At 34.0% G+C, this 17467-nt stretch overlaps 2 long non-coding RNA genes across 3 annotated transcripts; both read left to right on the top strand.

Moving 5' to 3' along the window:
* The first annotated feature begins 3009 nt into the window (after nucleotides 1-3009).
* On the top strand, nucleotides 3010-5557 carry LOC307152839. 2 transcript variants are annotated; one of them, XR_013820065.1, is made up of 2 exons: nucleotides 3010-3321; nucleotides 4364-5557. It is a non-coding gene; the product is annotated as an uncharacterized lncRNA (long non-coding RNA). The 2 variants fall into 2 exon arrangements; XR_013820066.1 differs by having other exon boundaries at nucleotides 3014-3321; nucleotides 4355-5557.
* A 2518-nt stretch (nucleotides 5558-8075) lies between these two features.
* On the top strand, nucleotides 8076-9930 carry LOC307152831. The gene is made up of 3 exons (XR_013820061.1): nucleotides 8076-8658; nucleotides 8695-9102; nucleotides 9872-9930. It is a non-coding gene; the product is annotated as an uncharacterized lncRNA (long non-coding RNA).
* The last annotated feature ends 7537 nt before the right edge of the window (nucleotides 9931-17467 follow it).

The following is a 17467-nucleotide window of genomic DNA, read 5'->3' as shown; positions in this document are numbered from 1 at the left end:
ATTAGGATGGGGGTTGTGGGAATATTTATTTTTTTTGTAGTCTTGTAGAGTGGTGTGGGGAATGCCATACTTTTTTGCTGTGGCCCTCAAACTTGCTCCTGCTCTCACTTCCTCTACTGCCTGCACTAAGATATCCTTTGTGTACAGCATTTTTTTTCCTGACATCTTTCCTGACATCTCTTGGTTTTTAAGTTTCCTTTAAAATTATCATATGTTATAACATTTTTAAAATCACGTTCACTTCAAAATATATATCATTTATGTTTCAACTGTGTAAATAAAAACAATTTATAAACAATCATTTGATGTATGAAGTCTTATTAAATATGTGTGAATATCCTATCATTGTGTTTAACGTTAACTTTTAAGTGAATGTTAAATAACATGTTACATTTTATGAAAAGTTGGCTATGAAATAACATCATAGTAGATTTAGTTAATGTTTAATTTGTTGAATAATGTTAAAATAATTAATGTAACAAGTTATGTTAACAATAACTTAATTGACCCTTTATGAATAAACATCACTGCACGCAGGATGATGGGCAAACCGCGTCTGTCCTGACAGACGTGCTGCCTTTTTTTTACCTCAGAGCGGCGCCAAACAGTCATCACCCGCAATTGTTTAAAAAATCCCATTTCAAAGCATTTAATCAACAAAAAGGTCATATATTTAACAAATTGTGATAACATAATATTCATTTAATAAAGACTAATACTGTGAAAAGTTTAAATTAAATTGAAATGTACATTTTCGCTGCTCTAGTAGTCTCCCCACCCAAGCAGCTGTTTGAAGTGTTAGCTTGCCCACCGGCCATTTTCAAGCGCAGTGGGCGCACATAGCAAACTTACTCAAATATCTCAGGAACAAACGGCTGGAGTGTATGAAGGTAATATGATGTCATAATGAATTGCATGCGCAGGGTAAGATTTGTGAAAGTGTACATAAGATTGCAAGCGTAAATTAAATTTGCATGCGCAAGAGAAGATTTGTAAAGGTGTAAATCACCTTTCAAGTGTAAGAAAAAAATATTTGCAGCATTTAACTGTTATTCGTAAGTGTAATTCATGTATTGTGAAGCTGCAGCTTCATGCTAACGCAAAATAAATAGGGTCTGTATTCTTCTGACTTCCATTTTTCCGCGCTTACACTTTTGGCACGGTTTTTGCGCACAAATACGGCCAAAAGCATTGCAGGCCTGTGAACAGCAATTTGCGACAGAAAACAACAGAGTTAGGAACTGCAAAACAGATTCACTGCGTAAAATCAAACTTTGTGTAAAAAAATAAACTGTTGCAAATGTCTAAATGTGTGCATGGAGCAAAAAAGTTCCCGAAATAACCCGATTTGTACAGTTGCGTCTTTCTTTTACCTGCGCTTCCAGTTTTGGCACGATTCTCTCACTCATTGAGTTTTGCAAGCGCGAAGAGGCTGGGTCCAGCTTCTTCATGTAGCCAATCAAATGAGCTTCTCGCTGATTCTAGGTTTACTCTTATCTGAGTGGTTCAATAAACACGCCAGTCAACAGAACACATCTTTATCTTCATTTGGCTCAGAAACGTTCTGGTTGCCGAAATGGTACTTTTACAATTTACAATTGGAGAATGATACACAGTAAATTCCCCAGTGTTAAATTAACACTGCTCAGAGCACATATGGTCCCACTCTACATGGTGTTAAAGTAACACTGAAGCAGTGTTAAAGTTAATGTGATAATTAAGTGATCAATTGAGTGATGATTGAGCATTATTGAAGACACCTGATGATAACAAGCAGAATCACTGAAGGAGAAAATCTCAAATTGTAAGCCACCGTTATGGTGATGGGTGTTTGCTTTAGTTGGGCTCTTGACCCTTACTGTATATTATTAACTTTAGACTTTGTTTGTCTGCTGTTATTGATTTATAACAGTCAAATGAACAAAGAAAAAGTGTGATCTGATAGTGTTGGTTATGTTTTGACATAATCAAGCTGTGATCCAAAAATGAAACTTATCGAGATAGTTAGATGTAACTTGTTAGCAGCAGCTCTGTGATTCTACAGTATATGATTATCAGCATTTTTCTTATAATCCAATATATTTAATAAACATTGTTCTGATCAAAACACTTTCAAATGTATTAATTTAGAAACACAGATATCAATAATCAGCCTGTGAATCTCAACAATGGTGACAATAATAAAGCATGTTGCAGTGGCTACCACCAATCACAACTCATTAATGGCTCCCATCATGCATTGCGGTATGAATAAATTATGATCTGAATTGTCTATGTAATTTACTTTTCCCAATTGTCACCATTGTTGAGATGCATAGACTGAATCTTTATGTCTGTGTGTGCCTAAAAGAAAGATTTTTTTTTTTTTTACCTTTAAGAAATCCTTTATATTATATCTAAAATTCTGGATATTTATGCAGAATCACAGTTATGCTGTAACCAACAACATAAATCAAAAACATAAAGTTCAAATGATGATTGTCATAACATAACCAACACCATCAGATCACTTTTTTTCTTTGTTCATCTGGCAGTTGTAAGTCGGATACAGCAATCAAACAAAAATTAAAGTGAATAATTTAAGGGTCAAGAGCCCAACTAAAGCAAACACCCATCACCATAACGGTGGCTTACAATTTGTGATTTTCTCCTTCAGTGATTCTGCTTGTTATCATCAGGTGTCTTTAATAATGCTCAATCATCACTCAATTAATCACTTAATTGTCTCATTAACTTTAACACTGCTTCAGTGTTACTTTAACACCATGTAGAATGGGACCATATGTGCTCTGAGCAGTGTTAATTTAACACTGGGGAATTTACTGTGTAGCTTCATGTCTGTGTGGCTGCAGAGAAGATGATCCTTCTGAAAGAAACTATCATGTTTCATATACACAGTTATGGGCAGATGTATTTGATGCTAATTTTAGTTGTGTGAGAGCAGTGGATTGGCTGCATGAGCTCAGAGCGCTCCTGTAGGGCCGTACATATGCAATTCACAGTCTGATCACACAAGATAAAGACTGGTGAAGATCTGATGTTTCCAGATCATCTCACCGGCTGAAACGAATCAACAAGCGATGGATTCTAGCAAAGGTCAAAAGTCTGAGTCAAACAATGAGAAGAGTGAAGGCAAAAATGAAAATTCTGGAGGGTGTTGTTCTGGATTTTTAAGATGCTGTTGTGGATTTTTAAGATGCTGTTGTGGATTTTTAAGATGCTGTTGTGGACTTCTGGAATGCTGTGGACCTTTTGAACCTTCCTGCAGTGGAGACGAATGATGTAATGTTCAGTGAGTGTGTGCAGGATGTTAATAAGCAGGTGAGAAAAATTTGCTTACATTACTAGACCAAATCTACTGAAACTTATCGTATTAACACTTGCTACTGTCCATCTAAATAGACTAATAGACTTAAACTAGTAGGGGAACCAGATGTACAAAAACATGTGCTAAATATATTTAATCTTTCAGCTGAAATATCTTAACATCCATATGGCATCCTTATAAAAAAAGGAAGAGGAAATAACTTGAATATATATACCATTTTTGTCACACCCTTGGCATTGACATTACTGCGTTTTGTCAAATTTATGATTAAAACAAGAAATTATTATATTGATATTAAATGAAAAAAAGTTGAACAAGTAAACTAATTTTGTGAAAGAATGTACTGTAAGAAGGGATTAAGAATGAAATTGTTACATAGGGGAAAAAAACAACAATATTTAATATATATATATATATATATATATATATATATATATATATATATATATATATATATATATATATATATATATATATATATATATATATACACTCTAAAATATGCTATGTTGGCTTTAATTAACTTTGTTATGTCAACAGGTCCCACGTAACTAAGTTACGTTGGATTTATTGGATTTATGTAACATTATTTATTTCTATTAACTTAAGTTAATTACATAAGGTTAATCCAATGCTGTTTAGTTGAATAATTTTTGGTACTATACGGTTATCCGGACCACATGTGATGACCTACCCCAACCCCGCCCCTAAACCTACCCGTTACGACCAACCAAGAGCGGTTGTGGTCAGGTGTGGTCACGTGTGGTCAGGTGTGGTCCGGATAACCGTATAGTACCTATTTTTTTTTTTTTTTACATTCACCCAAAACAATCCAGTTTCATGAAACTGCATTATTTGTTTTAGTTGAATGTAAAAATATTAGTTTTAAAAAAGTTAATTAAAGCCAACATAGCATTTTTAGAGTATATATATATATATATATATTTATATTTATTATTATTATTATTATTATTATTATTATTAATTATTCTTATTTTATTTTATTTTATTTAATCATTTGTGGAGACCCTGCAGAGTTCAGGACGAGTTTCAGCTCCAGTGAAGAACATCATCGACACAAAGACAACAGAACTACAAACTACAATCAACATCAGGACGGCTTTAGTGTCATAATGAATGTTAGTTGTTAATCATGTTAATCAAACACTGTAACAGTTGTTTTAACTAACACTTTTTAGTTAACTTTACTTAATGGCTTATCTTAATTGTAAAATCTAGTACTATTCTCATACACTGTAAAAAAAAGTATAATGTCAATAAGTTATGCCAACATATGTTTTTACATTGCTTTAACTCAAAGCTAAGCATTTTTTTTTTTAAATTTATGTTATACAAGATTCATTATTAAGACAGTTTAATGTAATTTAAATTTAAACAACTTTAACATCCAAGTTGATTGTACTTAAAAATTGAAGGCAGATTTTTTTTTTTTTTTTTTTTTACAGTATACTATGCCTTACTCGGAAAACCCAAGTTAAGACTGCTTGAATGGTCTAGATTTGAGAGAACATTGTAAGAACTGATTTTCCTGCTAAAACAAAAGCTGAGGTAAAATTGACCCTTGCAAAAAAGCAATAAAATGCACCCTGGACAGAAGATCACAAAGAAAGAGCACAGGACATTGGTCTTGTCCAAACTTATCTTTATCTCTGCATCCCCCTCTCCCTCCTCAAGTCACTAAAAGTACACTGAGAATGTCTATATATCACATATGATGTATCTTGTGAATCTATTGTTTTTCCTTTTCATGTTTGGTATTATTTTAAATGTCTCAGTGTGATTGGTAAAATGGTCTTAATTTCATTGCAGTCTGTCATTGGTTTAATGAGAAAGATTGAAAACTAAGGAGACTTGTTCTCCTCTTTGGGTGATGTCTCTTCAAGATATCTCCCGAAACCAGGTGTTACCACCTGGGGTACATGAATTGACCCAAAACAATTAAAAAAAATATTGATATAACCATTTTGTTCTAGTCTGGGTATTTAAGGGTAGGTGACAGAGCTGACTGTTTCAGTGTTTTCCCCAGTCTTACACTTGAAACACACTCACACACCCCTGTGTGTCTCTGTCAGGAATGCATTGCTTACTTTTAGAGTCATCTTTGAGTAATTGCTGTCATGTATTTATTATTTCTGAATTTAATCATTTACTTGTGTAATTGGCATGATACATTTTTACCTGACAAAATAAATGTTACATCTTGATTTAGTCTGGACTCTCCTGAAATCATTATTTTAGTAGATTATGAGGAGGCTGGTGCTACCGCAAATCTTAGTTAGGGTAGGTCAAACTAAAGGCACATATGAACGGAGCAGTAGGCACATCATCTGAAGACCTTTTGATTTCTGTCTATCACTGACTTGGCAAGTTGTACAGAAGTGTCTAAAATAAACTACACTTGTTTGTATGAGTGAGCAGTAGACAACCGACTTAAGAGACATTAGCAAACCCTGCACCCTCTGACTATTTCAGAACTGATAAGTTTGTGTCCGTGAGATCCACGTAAACCCGGGGCGTGTGACTCTGGGTGGCATTGGATCCATAATGAAAGAATAATTGAAAATATTGATACTCAAAATAATCAAAGATCTAAATTAAATCATAATCAAAATTTATGATTATTTTCAAATAAGAAACACAATCTAAATTTGATTATCATGTGAAATTGCAGTCAGATTAAGTGTAGAGCTAAAGTAATATTGAAACTAAATTCTAATAAATTAAGTGAACTTCACTGGAGCGCTGAAAATACATACACACATTATCCCTTCACCCAGACAGCTGGACCCCGTTTTTGGGCCAATGGGTGGTCTTTACAACATCACATAAGCTGACTTCATAAATTGATGTTGTTTTCCAAAAATGTTTTAGTTTGAACTCACCATTATGGTGATCATGGTTCCTTTGTTTGGTCACGTTGACCTTCATTAATATTATTGTAATTCTCTTCCTATCGATTCAGCGGTGCAGCTAAAAGTCACAGATATTTGTTTTTGAAGGAAATAATAAATAGGTTGCTTCAAAAAGGTAATTTAACTTCTGACTAAATCATTAACTAAACTACTTTTCATGTCAAACAATCATATGTTAACATTTTATTGTAAGCACGTGTCATAAACACCTTGTGAATCTTTTAATTAGGTTGATGCAATCCCTCTATATGTATGACAATATGTTGCAGTTGATCATGCTTTTGCTTAAATCACATACAGACTTCGACATTCAGCATGCAAAACACAATAATGGTAACAATGGTAACAATAAGTCAAGAGTAAATCTAAAGTCAATTATCAAGTACTCTCTAAAGTTCTTTATTAGTTACTAGAACTATTGCATAAGTGAACTATACTAACTAAGCACTTGTCATTACAACATACTATTCATATTTCACTTTGCTCGTTTTTTGAAGGCAATCAGTTTGCATGCTTTTTTTTTTTAAGTAAGTCTAACTAATTAGATTTTACAGTGTAGAAGGAGGGCTACTAACAAGATCTACAGTGCGCCTCAAGGTCAGAGGTGAGGTTTACTGCACTGCGCAACCAGCTGGCCTCAGTTACACTAAAACCAACCACCCATCACTAAATACATTCAGTGCTAACACAGGTATTAGTGGTATTGATGCAATAAACATTCAAGAGGACCATCCTGATCTTACAACTATGGCCCTGTCCCAAATGGCGCACTTCATGTGGACTTTCGGTCTCGTGGACTTAAATTGCACATGCTCGCCGAGTTTACGAGTCCTTAATGTCAGGGCTTTACTGAGTCATATGTAAACATAGTATGAATATTGAAACCTGTAAATTCATCTGAAACGCATGCACATTTTCATTATGTGTTAAAATTGTAATCTTAGTTCAAATGGAACATTATGTATTATTATGTACAACTGTATAAATCATTTAAACAAGCCCAGGTGGCATGCACAATATCAAAATATAGAACTGTAAAAGCAGGCTGTGTCGCTGACATGGAGATAAGACGTCGGAGTGCAAAAATGTGATTTCTCCTGTCCAACAGCAACCAGACCGTTATTTCTGGCGTGACGATCGAGTCTGTCCCAAAAATACCTCTCAATGCGCCCTCGTGGACTCGCGCCAAGGGCCCTATAGGTCTGCACTACATGACGTCACCAAAGTGTGGACTCTGAGGAAGTCCACAAGTCCGGAGTGTGCCATTTGGGACAGGGCCTATGGTCCACAAGGATTCTTAAAAAGCCGGTTGGGAAAAGCCTGATATACTGACACATTAATCACAAAGTGTAACGACGCAACAGTTTGGCAGGTGCTATTCATGCTTTTGACCAGCAGATGACCACAGCATACACCATGTTGAAATGCTTCCAGCTAAATAGTGAAAGTAAAGCACTTGAATCAATAATAGAAACAGGAAAATGCATTTCAAATGGTCAGCAATGTGAGTGATAATGTGAGCGTTTCAAAAGAATATGTGAAATAGATACACAGTGGCAGCCCTTACGGAAAGAAAATATAATAAAAGAAGAACTTTGGAGGAAGAAGCTACCCGTAAAAGTTTAGTTTAGATTGTAACAGTGGCATGGCAAAATGTAAATATAAGTTTAATGTGATTTGATGAGTTACAAATTACAACAATTGTACACACTCAGGGTGCCTCAGCCAAAATCATAATCTGCATTAATGTCGAGTAGCCTCATTGCGCCACTGCCATGTGTGTGTCTAAATATATAAAACTATGCAGGCCAGCGTGAGGGAATCAGCGGTTTCAGTTTCAATGGCTCTGTAGCAAGGAGAAATAGAGAGTAGAGAGTACAACAGCAGTTTATGAGAGTTATCGGTACTCTAGAATCTGCCTGCACAAACACCGGGACAGGCAATATTTGCTCTTTAACAGGTTAATCAGGTAAACAACACAGAAAAGTGACACGAGAACGCACTCTCGCTCCAGAACCAGAAGCATTCGGGTGGAAAAGAGAGACACAAGAGACAAAATCATCATTAACTGTTGGAAAAGCTACAGATATGGCAGATCAGTGTCTTCCCGGTGTAATTGAGGCGACTGGAGCTTTAAGTGCCATTGGATTTCCAGTGCTTTTACTGGGTGTCAGTGCTGGATTGGCTTATGGTGCACATGGGGAAAGAGGACTTTCACTACTATGGAGTGAGCTTCAGTCTGTGGGCGTCTTCAGAGGCAGTTTGGCTGTGATGGCATTACCGGCTGTCGGGTGTGTGGCAGCAGTTGCAGTGGTGTGGATCTCCGGTGTGAACGGTGTCTCTGCGGTCGCCGTAGCAGGAGTAACTGGAGCAATTGTGTCAGCCATCATATCAGCGGTCATATCAGCGGTCATAGCAGCGGCCAAAGCAGAGGCCATAGCAGCAGAAACGGCCCGAAGTATAAGAGCCAAACAGGAGGCAGAAGCCGAAAGCTTCATCTATACAGTGGGCTGTGGGGTTTTGTTGGGGATGGGAATGTCATTTATTTTGGGGCAAATGGAGGAAGAACAAACAGAAGTAGTGAGGATGAGGAGGAGGAGGATGAAGATCGTGAGATGAATGCTGAGGACAAACACAAGTGAAGGAGAAAGAGAAAGAGAAGAAGGAACAAAAAGTAAATTAATTCCGAGACTGATTTGAAGAACATCTTTTAGAGATCATAAACAATAATATCACGTGTATTTAGTGCTATAAGAATGTTACATTTAGGTCAAATAGATGATTGGCATGTTTCTCTAACGGTTTCTATAACAGTTTATGATTCTATGTTCATATTTTTAGGTGAAAACTAAATGATGTTACACTACACTATGACAATCATTTAAACTGGGTTTTCTCAAATCCTGACTCCTTAAACTTACTGTCCATCCTGCAGTTTGACATGTAAACTACATTGCTTTAAATACAGAAACACATTTAAGTATTTTAGATATCTCATGTAGGCTACAGTTTCATCAAACAAGGTAAATATTCACCAAACAATGCATCCAATCTGACAGTTAATTGAACAAACAAATCCTTATATCAAACCATTCACTGGAAATATATATTATAATATATATACAATATAATATTCTTATATTGACTATAAATCTCAAGTGTTAAATTAACACTGCCCAGTGTTCATATGTGTGCACACTAAAATAACACTTAAGCAGTGTTGAAGTTATTGAGATAATTAAGTGAATATGTAAGTGATGATTGAGCATTAATGATGAACACCTGCTGTTAACAAGCAGAATCACCAAAGGAAAGAGAAACAACATTCATAATTACATTATGAAAAACACTTAAAGAGATAGCACACTCAAATTAAACCCTTGTTTTGAGTATACATGTTTGTTATGTCATGCAACAGAAATGAGGCATATAGGCCCTAATACTATTTTATGTTACCAACAAACTGTGAGAATAAATTTGATCTTTTAAAATCCAAAAGGTCATACTGAGTTTAATTGTCTTGTAATTCCTCTTATAACCATTACATAATTTTGCCATTACACAATATGAGCCATCCTCATATTGTGGAGATCTATCATAATAAATTAAGCAACTATCCTCAGTTTGAAAATGAATGAAAGAACAGAGTATCTAAGTTATACGTCCCGCGAGAGTCTATTCGTGGACGCAACAAAAATAAAGCCACAGCACCACAAACAAACAAATGATCTTTATTAGTGAAAATTACACCAGATATTTTATGTAATATAATCAGTTTTCGTCTTGTTTATAGGCCAATTATGTACATTATGGACTATTTTTTTTCTTAGTGGAATGTCAAGGTACACTGTAATATACAGTAAAGGTTAAAATGGGCTAATTTAAACTCAAACAGTATGTATACTATTTCTGCAAACCAATATAACACACAAATGGCCATTAACCAACAATAAATTCATACTGTTTAATGAAAGTCACTTATGCAAATGTATACAAACACCAGCACCAGATAAAAGTTTACAGGAGTTGATCAGCATCTGTCCATCATTTGACCACCACCAAATCCGCTAAAAGTGTCTCTTAATATCATTGTTATCCTGGAAAACTCAAAATTATCATAATTATAGCAGAATTCTGCTCATCAATGATACCACACACCATCTAACATTTGACTAACTAAACAATAAAAAAAAAAATATCTGTGTCAAATGAAACATCCACCAAACGGAGAGAAAGAAGAAGACATTGATTTCTCACTACAGCTAAAGAATGTTTTCAGACTCGTTTTCATGTGAAACTCTATAATACCATGTGAACTATTTTCTTTGGAAATTCTGGCCTTCAAAACATTTTTAGTTCCTCTCACACACTCTCTCTAGAGTTATATTGAGACATTACTGTAAGACATTTTCATCTTTTCATTGATTTGTTATTTAGTTTATTTGGATGTTTTTGTATGTATGGATAACATTGTCTTTATTATGTTTAACATTCATAATGACACTAAAGACGTCTTGATGTTGATTGTAGTTTGTAGTTGTGTTGTGTTTGTGTTGATGATGTTCTGGATCTGAAACTCATTCTGAACGCCGCGGCGTCTCCACAAATCCATTCACTCCGGACACACTTCAGGAAAAAAACATAGATTAACATTAAATACTGTTGTTTTATTTCCCTAGTAAAAATATCTACACATCCTCACTTCTTGCATCCTTTCACAAAGTTAGTTTACTTCTAAAAAAATTTTTTTGAGAATATATCAATATAATTATGTTTTGTATTCTTACTTCATCAGCTTTTTTTTTTTTTTTCTTAAGTCAAAACTGTAACACAACATAATAATATTAATAACAATGGGATGAGAAAAATATAATTAATTCAAGATATTTCCTCCAGAAACAAATCAACGATCCTCCTTAAGGATGCAAGTAATTTCTAAATATGTTTAGATATTTCTGCTGAAAGATTAAATATATTAAGCACATTTTTTCTGCAGTGTACATCTGTTTCCCCTGTTAATTTGATTCTTGCCTATTTATATGGACAGTAGAAAGTGTTAGTACAGTAAGTTTTATTAGATTTTTTGTGACTAGAGCACATGTAAGCATGTTTGACACAATTTGCTTTTGTTACAATAAACATTGATTAAAGTTTCATCTGCAGAACAAATAAGAAAATCCACATTTTAGGAAGCGAATGTTTCTCAATCAAACACGTTTCTCACCTGTCTGAGGACGTTCTACAAATTCTCACAGAATACAGCAGTCTAAAATGTCTCCTAAACAGCCACAATCATCACCGTTCGAGCCTGACGTGTCATTGTTTGTGTCGACTTTCACTCTCACTCTGGGTGGATTTCGACTTCTATGACAAGTGCATCTGCATTGGTAATTGCAGCGCTGAAAGCAACTCCTGCAGGATACTCTGCCTCTATTAGAGTCCATCGCTTGTTGATTCGTTTCAGCCGGCGAGATGATCTGGAGACATCAGATCTTCACCAGTCTTTATCTTGTGTGATCAGACTGTGATTTGCATATGTACGGCCCTACAGGAGCGCTCTGAGCTCATGCAGCCAATCCACTGCTCTCACACAACTAAAATTAGCATAAAATACATCTGCCCAAAACTGTGTATATGAAACATGATGGTTTCTTTCAGAAGCATCATCCTCTCTGCAGCCACACAGACATGTACACTGGAAAAAAATGGTAACCTAATACATAGAAACATCTAAATTCAATCATATTATTCAAGTCAAAAATATTATGTAAAGTCACTGAATCAACCTAAATACTTAATTTCGTACCAGGGAAACTACATTATAAGGGTTAAATCAGGTAGAAATACCTTGTTAAAGTAACAACTGCAGGTTAACACTAGTTGCAGTGGATTATTTTCCAAATTGTCTGCAATATTTTCTACATTTATGAAATCGCTTAGTGATGAATGAATGTGATGTCAAAATGCCATCATCGTATATATCTCTGTCGGGAGCAAAAGATTTGTTTGAGCATTCAATGGATGAAAGTATCTTTGAATGATTGAAACAAGAATAATGAAATACTGAAGCTCATTAAATGCTTTTGGACATCATATTCTGGTGCTTAAAGAACCAGTATCTATTTAATTATTTTTATCATTTCATGAGCACATTTTACTGAAAATAATGCAGTTCGATTCATGGAGATCTCCAGTTCATTCCTATGGGATGTTCTGTACGGCTTGTCTAAATTATCAACAGTAACTAAAGGGCGGAGCTTAGGGTCAACTGATCAATAATATTTATGTATTTACATATCTGCATATTGAACAATCATGTAGGTGCATGTAAGAATATGTAAACTTACAAGAAATTAGGAAAATGCAGCCGTTTTTAAGAAAAGCAAAATTTCCGAAGACCGAACAGGTCGAACCGCATGTTGAACACATCGCTTCAGGACAGAAAGTGTTTTTTTGCTCTGACAAGTACATCTTATTTAGAAGAAAATTCAAATACTTTCGACATGAAAATCTTTGTAGAACTTGACGAGTCATGATGCTGATTGATATGTATATTCTCAGGGATGTATTTAAAAACCCAGCTGACCAATGTTTGTTCTAGAACGTTTTCCAAACTTTCCGTGTTGGTTATTTAAAATGTTCCGCTTTCTTAATGTCAGTGGAATAATTTTCAAGGTTATGTTCCTGAAGCTTTATTTTCACCAAATTTTATAAACAACTCAATATTCTACACAATAAAGTCCTCCTATAAAGAAAAAATAAAATAAAATCTTTACAAATTAATAGAATGGAAAATTTTACAACCCTGAAGATATTTAATGATTAACGTTTGATTTTATTTCTGTCAGACGTCTACTAAAGTTCTTATTGAGAATTAGTTTAGATGTTAATGATTTATTGAATGTTTCATTTCACATCACCATTATGGTGATCAGTGTTTGCTTTAGTTGACCCTTGACATTTGTTAGTTTACGTTCTTTCAGCAATTCAATGGTGTTTTCAGGAAACATTTCCAGATTGATAAAGAGAGACTGATGAAAAAGCAGATGCTTGCTTCAGTGGCAATTAAATGACTACATTAAAGTAGTTTAAAAAGCTGTTTTTTCTGTAGTTTCACTACTGACCTAAATAATTAGTATGTTGAAGCATTAATGATTAAAAAAAAAAAAAAAAATCCATAATTATTGTAATGATTTAATCAACATACTCATAAAAACCTCAACTATGGTGACAATCGACAAAACAATTCAGCTGCATTATTTTATTATGTGCCGCAATGCATGCTGGGAGCCATGAAGGAGTTTTGTAAGCTGGTGGTACCCATCATGCACTGCAGCATGTGTGTCACTTGATAAGAAACACCTTTACATCAGTCCTGAGATCGGTTGCACAGCAAAAACTCACATCATTTGATTCATTTTTTTTTCAGAAAACTAGACTTAATATCTTAGGTCACTTTGCTTCTCAAGTAAGTGCGTCTTGATTTAAGAATGTTTAGATATTTTTATGAAAATTATATATAAAATATTATTTTACTAGAAAACGAGACAAAATACAGAGTGTAGACATGGTTGCAAAATATGTATTTATAGGGGAAAACATTACGAAATGAAAAGCAAAGAAAACCCATCGCCCATCCAGACCAGGTGTTCACAATATCACAAATACAGGCGGAGAGTGACAGTGGATGGCAGAAAGAAAGAAAAGCAAAACCTAAAGAAATGAACACGACCGTGACAGCAGATCATCAAATGAAACATCCTGACAAAAGTCGAAGACATATGTTGAAACCCTCAAAGCTCAAGAATGTTGTGAGACTTCATTTCCTAAAACCTACAGAAATGAATGAAAGGCATTTTCAGTTCATCTCTCTCTAATCAGTTTTAAAATAATTTGTTATTTCATTATTTTTGAGTATTTGGCTGCAACTTTATTTGCATAACATAACACAAAAAAACAAACAAACAAAAAAACAACAAGAGATAAGTGTTAAGAGGTAACGCAGAGTACAGAACATGTAATTAAAGACAGTTGATCAGTATCAGTGAAGATGATGAAGGATGAAGCATTAAATTGATCCCTTTAATTGGACTCTTGTTTAATAGTAAAAGTATTTCTAAGTTACATTATTACATTGAGATGAATATCATTAAGTGGTTATGAATGCTGGCCCTCATGTTGTTCTGAAGCTGAAGCTAAACTCTGGTGAACTCTTGGCATACTCTTGTTGTTATAGACAAAAACACTGCTTCATATATGTGCTCTGAACTATGAGAGGCATTTCCTCATATTTCATGTGTGACACTTTCAGTTACTCTTATTCAGTTCATACAGTCAGACAAATGCTGAGAGACTCAGAGTGACTGCAAAAGACACAACGACATCAAGATATACAGGTCAGTGTAAACTAAATAACATAATATGACACTCACATAGTATATCTAGTTAGTACTGATACTTTTCTTTTTTTTTTTTTGCTCTAGTCACGTTCTCAGCTACAGGTTTTTTTTTTTTTGTGTTCCCAGTACGTTTTTCCATTGTTAAATCAACACTGCTCAGAGCACATATGGTCCCACTATACAGAGTGTTAAAGTAAGAGAAAGAGTCAAAATGTTGGAGGTGATGGACCATGATGGAGATCAGTGTTTGATTTAGTTGGGTTCTTGGCAGAGGTGGGAGTAAGTCACTAAATTCAAGTCTCAAGTCAAGTCCAAGTCTTAACATTGCAAGTCAAAGTCAAGCCAAGTCATTCTGTTGTAAGGGTCAAGTCAAATCAAGTCAAGTCATACTCTTTGTCAAGTCGCAACTTAGTCATCAAGTCATACCAAGTCACACACAGGCTCGTTTTACACATTTTTTAACTTTTATTTCTTATTTAGACACAGAGGGCTGATGGGTAAAAAAAAAAAAAAAAAAAATTTACTTGTGTGTAATAAATAAAATATTGTTAAGAAGCACATTAAATGCTCTAAGATAAAAATAAATTAAATGAACACAAGTAAACAAGAATTAATAAAACTTTTCCCATCTTGTGCTAGCCCTACATAGTTATTTTGCTGTGATGTCCTCTATGAAAGTGTAAACGAAACAAAAACATAAAAAATGTCAATTTAATCCAATTAGGCCAACGTGAACACACTCAAAAAAAAAAAAAAAAAAAAAATTCTAAACATAAGATTTATGTATTTAAATTGCATATAGAATTTCCATCCATTACATAGTTTTAACATAAACCAATTAATAATCTGAATGTAATTCATATTTTTAAGTCATATATAAATGAAACAGATAAGATTTATGTAATAGTACACAGAAAAACGGCCATGTTAAATTAACACTTCTCAGTGTTCATATGTGTGCACACTACAGAGTTAAAGTACCATTGAAGCAGTGTTGAAGTTAATGAGATAATTAAGTGATGATTGAGCATTAATTATGAACACCTGCTGTTAACAAGCAGAATCACTGAAGAACAGAGAAACACAAGAACTACAACTGACTTCAGACACAGTCTTAGATGAAATCAACTGAAGAGAAAAGAAGACATTAAATCTGTGAAGATCTCAGCAGAGGAGGATTAAACAACTCAAACAGCTTTACCAGCTTCACCTATTAGTAACCAGATTGACTTTATTTAATTTCCGTTTGAATTAAATCAATAGTTATATTTTAAAGTCACCACGATGGTGGTTAGCATTTGCTTTAGTTGGACTCTTGACCCTTGACTCTTTAATGTAAACTTTTCTTTGGTTGCTATACTTGTGTGTTTCTAAAGCACAATTGTTGTAGTTAAGAAAGCCATGCGATCAGATGATGTTGGTTGTTTATTGATGATGAAAACGTCATCATTATGTAATTTCCTTAATCCCTGATATTATGCAGTATCTAATGCTTTGATTATATAGGACTTGTGTTTTTAATATTGTTTTATTCATAATAGAAGTCATTTGATTTTATAGTATATCTAGCAGTGTTGTTCATCAAATACCTATTATTTAAAATAGGTTTTAAAAAAAATACTTGGTGCACAAAAACTTGAATCTATGGCATTACTTAGACAAACACAGACATCAAGAAACAGCATATGAATCTCAACAATGGTGACAATCAAACAAAGTATCCAGAAAATCCAGCTGCATAATGTATTAATGTCGCAATGAATGCTGGGAGATATGGGTGAGTTTTGATTGGTGGTACCCAGCATGCACTGCAGCATGAAACATTTCATTGATTGTCACCATTGTTGAGAGTCATACACTGATTCTTGAAGTAATAATGTAGAGAAAAAAAGTTTAATGCACTAAATGTTATTTGACTATCAACATTGCTCTCATGCTGTAAATTAACATGGCTTCTATTATATAACAACATTACAAACACAACTCGTATATAATCAAAGCATTAGACACAGAATAAGATCAGAGATTCAAACAATTACATGATGATTAAACATCCAATATCACCTGATCTAATCTTCTCATGGCTTTTTTTGCCTCAACAAATGTGCTTTATATACACACAAATGTAGCAGCCAAAGAAAATGTAATACTAAAAAGTTAAGGGTCAAGAGTCCAACTAAAGCAAATGCTAACCACCATCATGGTGACTTTCTTCTTCAGTGATTCTGCTAGTTAACAGCAGGTGTTCATAATTAATGCTCAATCATCACTTAATTATCTCATTAACTTCAACACTGCTTCAATGGTACTTTAACTCTGTAGTGTGCACACATATGAACACTGAGAAGTGTTAATTTAACATGGGCGTTTTTCTGTGTACTATTACATAATTCTTATCTGTTTCATTTATATGTGACTTAAAAATATGAATTACATTCAGATTATTAATTGGTTTATGTTAAAACTATGTAATCCAAATGAATGGAAATTCTATATGCAATTTAAATACATAAATCTTATGTTTAGACATTTTTTTTTTTTTTTTTTTTTTTTTTTTGAGTGTGTTCACGTTGGCCTAATTGGATTAAATTGACATTTTTAATGTTTTTGTTTCGTTTACACTTTCATAGAGGACATCACAGCAAAATAACTATGTAGGGCTAGCACAAGATGGGAAAAGTTTTATTAATTCTTGTTTACTTGTTTTCATTTAATTTATTTTTATTTTAGAGAATTTAATGTGCTTCTTAACAATATTTTATTTATTACACACAAGTTTTTTTTTTTTTTTTTTTTTTTTTTTTTTT

Source organism: Squalius cephalus, assembly GCF_949319135.1.
Source record: "Squalius cephalus genome assembly, chromosome: 2".
Lineage (NCBI taxonomy): Eukaryota > Metazoa > Chordata > Actinopteri > Cypriniformes > Leuciscidae > Squalius > Squalius cephalus.
The sequence above is the reverse complement of the archived record's forward strand: the minus strand, read 5'-3'. Positions and strand labels throughout refer to the sequence as shown.